The sequence below is a fragment of the Delphinus delphis genome, chromosome 20 (genome assembly GCF_949987515.2).
Source record: "Delphinus delphis chromosome 20, mDelDel1.2, whole genome shotgun sequence".
In the NCBI taxonomy this organism is placed as follows: Eukaryota; Metazoa; Chordata; class Mammalia; order Artiodactyla; family Delphinidae; genus Delphinus; species Delphinus delphis.
In genome coordinates this window covers 17,618,142-17,623,674 of record NC_082702.1, presented here as the reverse complement: position 1 = coordinate 17,623,674, position 5,533 = coordinate 17,618,142, and positions in this window count along the sequence as shown.

Here is a 5,533-nt window from a genome sequence, read left to right as displayed (position 1 = left end):
AGCACAAAGATAGACCAATGAACAGAACAGAGAGTCTGGAAATAAATCCACACACATATAGATACTTAATTTATTATAAAGATGCAAATGCAGAACAGTAAGGAAAGGATGGCTTTTTCAATAAATGGTGCTAGATCAGTTGGATATCTTCAGGGGGAAAAAAATGAATCTTGACCACTACCTCAGATCATTCATAAAAATGAAGTCCTGGACTTCCCTGGTGGCACAGTGGTTAAGAATCCGCCTGCCAATGCAGAGGACACGGTTTCGAGCCCTGCTCCGGGAAGATCTCACATGCCGCAGAGCAACTAAGCCTGTGCGCCACAACTACTGAGCCTGCGTGCTGCAGCTACTGAAGCCTGCGTGCCTACAGCCCGTGCTCCACAACAAGACAAGCTGCCGCAATGAGAAGCCTGAGCACTGCAACAAAGAGTAGCTCCCACTCGCTGCAACTAGAGAAAGCCTGTGCGCAGCAACGAAAACCCAACGCGGTCAAAAAAAAAAATCCACGTGCTGTAGATCTTAAAAAAAAAAAAAAAGAATTCCTCTCATATCAGTGATCTAGATGTGAAAGTTAGACAATGCGTCTAGGAGAAAATACAGGAGAAAATCTACATTACCATGAGGTAAAGCTTTTTAAAATAGAACACAAAATATAAAGAAAAAGATTGATAAATTAGATTACATTAAAATTATGAACTTCTGCTCATCAAAAGACATTACTAAAAGAGTAATAAGACAAGCCACAGAATGGGAGATGACATTTGCTGACATATGTCTGACAAAGGACTTAAACACAGAATGTGAAAGAACTCTTACAAATCAAAAACGACATCCCAATAGAAGACTTGAATTGGCAGTTCACCAGAGAGGATCTCCAAATGGTCAATAAACATAGAAAAATTTGCTCTATTCCATGAGGTCTCAGGGAAATGCAAATTAATAGAACAATGAACTATCACTGCACCCTCCAACCAGAATGGCTAAAACGAAAATGATTGATAATACCACGTGTTGGTGAAGTTGTGGAGGGGAGTGCTTTGGTTTGCTGGGGCTGCTGTAACAAAGTACCAGAGACTGGGTGGATTAAACAACAGAAATTCATTTCCTCACAATCCTGCAGGCTAGAAGTCCAAGATCAAGGTGTCAGCAGAGTTGGTTCCTTCTGAAGGCCTCTCTCCTTGGCTCGTGGGTGACCATCTTCTCCCTGTGTCTTCACATGGTCCTTCCTCTGTGTGTATCTGTGTCCTAATTTCCTCTTCTTCTAAGGACAGCAGTCATTGGACAAATAGGCCACCCTGATGACCTTATTTAATTACCTTTTTAAAGACCCTATATCCAAATACAGTCACATTCTAAAGTGCTGGGAGTTAGGACATCAACATATGACTTTTAGGAAGATGTAATTCAGCCCATGACCTGGAGCAACTGGACCTCTCACATACTGGAAATATAAATCGATGTAACTGCTTTGGAAAATGGTTGGACAACATGTACTGAAGTGGAGCAGACATGCATCCTGTGCCCCAGGGATGATTCATTTCTAGGTGGATATACAACAGAAACACAGACATTTGTACATCAAAAGACATGTACAAGAATGTTTATGGAGACCTTCATAACCGCTTCAACTGGAAACAAACCAAATATCCCCAGTGGATAAGTGGATAGATAAATGTTGGTATATTCATGCGATAGAATTCTATAGAAAGATGATCTATTGCTACTCCCAACATAGCTGAATCTCATGAACACAATGTCGAGTGAATGGAGCCAGATATGAAAACGTACATTCTGTACAATCTATAGAATTGCATTAACTTCAAGTTCAGAACTAGGCAAACTACTGCATGGTGCTGGAAGAAGTAGGTTAGTGACTGGGGGTAGGGAACCACGAGGGGGCTTCTGTCCCTTGATCTGCGTCTTCACTTTGTGCAACTTTCCTCAGTATCTCAGTTCATTAAAGAAAGCAAAGCACCTCAGGCCAGCCTGATACTGGTCTGCAATTGATTTTTTTTTAATATTTATTTATTGATTGATCGATTGATTGATTGATTGCTGTGTCGGGTCTTCGTTTCTGTGCGAGGGCTTTCTCTAGTTGCGGCAAGTGGGGGCCCCTCTTCATCGCGGTGCATGGGCCTCTCACTATCGCGGCCTCTCTTGTTGTGGAGCACAGGCTCCAGACGCGCAGGCTCAGTAATTGTGGCTCACGGGCCCAGTTGCTCTGCAGCATGTGGGATCTTCCCAGACCAGGGCTTGAACCCGTGTCCCCTGTACTGGCAGGCAGCCTCTCAACCACTGCGCCACCAGGGAAGCCCTGCAATTGATTTTTAAATCACCACCTCGGCCAGGAAATTGCAATGTCCCTATTGTCTGTCCATGCCAGGTAGGAGGTAACAAATAACAAATGGGCGTTATTCTCTCCGAGCTGCTGACTGCATTTGTAACACAGCTCCTCAGCAACAGTTTGGAAAACTTCTCGCTAAAGACTACAGTTCCCATGGTCAAAAGAACATTACATTGACTATTCTTAGAAAGAGGAGCTTAGATAAGGGACTGCTTTTTATTATGGAATTCAGAAGGGATTCAGAAGAGAAAACAACTTGCTTAAACAGAACAAGAAGAGAGTCCAGCAAATTTACCCAGACACTGTCTTGATCCCAGAAGGATCAAAAATGAATTTTCAGCACAGGTCCCTCTTAAGGACTTCGTTTCTTCGTTCCCAACTGATTATTTAGCTGAACTGGGGCATTCGTTGTCCCAAAGCTAGCTGAGTTTGCAGTGACCATTCCCAAACCCCTCTCTTCTCCTCTCTCTGCCTGGATACCATGGAGACCCGTAATCAAAAGCAAGGTTTCCCCTCCTCTTCCATATCCCATGGGGCAGAGCACTCAGAGCTGCAGGTTTGGATCCCTCTAGTTTAGATGTAACAGGAAAAAAAATTGAGCTAACTGGAGAGCTACCCTTGGAACTCTGAAGATTTGGCATCTGTGTACTTCACGTGGTTCTGGGAGAACTCTGTACCAAAACCAGAATTTGTTTTATGACAGTCTCAGTTTTATGAATATCCCAGTAATTGCAGGTGGGGATTTCCTCCTACCCTGGTGACTTGCTGGCCCAGTGCCATGACCCTTTTGCTCTTCTAGGCTCAGGAGAACAAAATCCTGGCTCAAGGGAGCTTTTGGAAATAGGTGTGGTGGTTACTAAACCCATATACAACAGTACACACTCTATTCCCAGGTGTATCCCACTCACTCTTGTTTGGACCTGTTTTGGATCGATAGGCCCCTTTAAAAAGAATAATTCACTAAGTATGAAATTTGAGTGGGTTTCACTTAAATTTCAAATCAAAAAAATATTTCCCTGCAGGAACAAATGTCTTGTTAAGCGAAAGGAACTTACTTTTTTCCCTAGCATACATCTGGCTGCCTCTCTGAGCACATATCCTATATATAATGCTTGAAAAGAAGGGTGGGGAGGAGGGCAGAGACATTTTCCAAAAGAATGACTGTGATTACATCTACCATACAATGTCCTAAGAGAAAAAAAAAAAAAAAACCGAACCTGTCAGTTTTCAGAGTAATGGGACACCTGTAGAAAACCATTCTAGATCATTTTGTTCTCACGGCACATTTTGGGGGCTTTGATTCTCTTGGACTCTCTAAGTCTACTCCCACGTGGGGCACCTCACCCAAGCCATCCTATTTAGATGCACTCAATCCTATGCCCAGTCCTCCTTACACTCCTCCACTGCCTTCCCCTCCACTTTCCCCCCACTTTTTAATATAGTGTTCAGTTTAACTCTGTTTTCTGTCTATTGTTGGTGGTCTGTCTCCCCCTGCTAGAAGGTGACACCAGGAAGGCAGGGATCTCCCTCTGGTTTGTTCCCCAGTGCATACTAAATGCTGGGGACCATCCCCTGCACACAGTGAGCACTCAATAGTTGTTGACAATTTGAAAATTCAGCACCTTAATTAACCAGGTGCCAAGCCTTTTCACCTTCTTGCCTCAAATCACACTACAATTTTTGATTAAAACGTCTTTGCTGTTATCCAAAAAGATACTGCAACATATTTTCCAGACAGAATTGGGTTGCACTATCTCTTTTCATCATAGCATTTTGAAGCAAATTATGAATGAATGCTAATCTTCTAATATCAAGGTCTAAAACTCCTGGAAATTAAAAAAAAAGTATGTATGTCACACACATGTACTCTATGATGTAAAGCAAATTGGGGGTTAATCGAAGATTCTCTAAAGGAGAACTTAAAGACAAAACATATTTGTCCTTAATCAAGGCATGAAGTGTCTGTTTAAGGAACAGCACATGAAAAGTCCATATCTAATTACAATTGTTAAAACTTGTATGTTGGATGCCTGGTATGTGCCAGATGTTTTGCCTATATTGCCTCTAATTTTCCCAACAAGCTTTTAAGGTAGGTATTATCATCCACATCCGTAGATGAGGAAACTGAGGCCCAGAAAGGAGAAATAACTGGCTCAAGGTCACACGGATCTCAGATGAGAACATGGGCTTACTCAACCCCACAGACACTGTGCTAGTTCTCCAGAAAACAGCGTAATGTGACTTTATGAGATACTCACATATGTCATTGGTTTCAATATTCTTAGTCAACACATATGTTTCGAGTAATTGTTATGTTCATAGCACTGTGTCAGCTTCCTTGGAGATTGCTGTAAGAAGCTTGCCATCTCGCTGGGAGATACTCATGAAACCCGGGCAGAGGATGTGACGTGATGAGTAGGATCCACGCAGGTGCTGTGGGAGCGCTGAAGTGGAAGAAGCCCTCCTGGGCTGGGCTCCTAGGGCCCAAGCACAGGCTGGCCCTCTGCCTTCTCAGTCAGGTCGGGGCTGCTGTCTGGGTCTGGCTGCCCAGCTGCTATCCTGACTCACAGTGTACCTCATTTCTCAGCGGAAGTGACCTTTCCCCTACCGCGTGATCTCAGCACAGGGGTAACTATAGGTTGCTGCCTCACTCGCATTCCAGCCTCTGTGGAAGCTGGAGAGGCAAATGCTTCCTCTCTCCAATGATGGGGGGAAGTGGGGAGGCATGGGACCCACACTCGGCCAATTGCAGGCCAGTTGCCCGTGACCTTGGATCTTTTTTATACTTAATTTATTTATTTTAATATTTTTTGGCTGCTACGAGCGACATGCAGGATCTTAGTTCCCCGACCAGGGATCGAACCTGCACTCCCTACAGTGGAAGCGGAGTCTGAACCACTGGACCACCAGGGAAGTCTCCTTTTATATTTGCCGTGACCTTGGATCTTGAGTGAATGACGCAAGGATGGCGGACCATCTGCTGGCAGTAAAGACTGTGGTGGACAGAGGCCAGATTGAAGCAGCCACATCCTGATTGGGCTGCTCCAGGGATGAGGAAGTGACACATGTCCCTGAGAGCAGGTTTGTCTCCCATCAGGTCTGAGCGCCCACGAGAGCTTCCCGTAAACCTTCCAGTAGTTGATACAGTTCTAAATTTATTGTCCAGTGTTTACCGGAAAAAATATC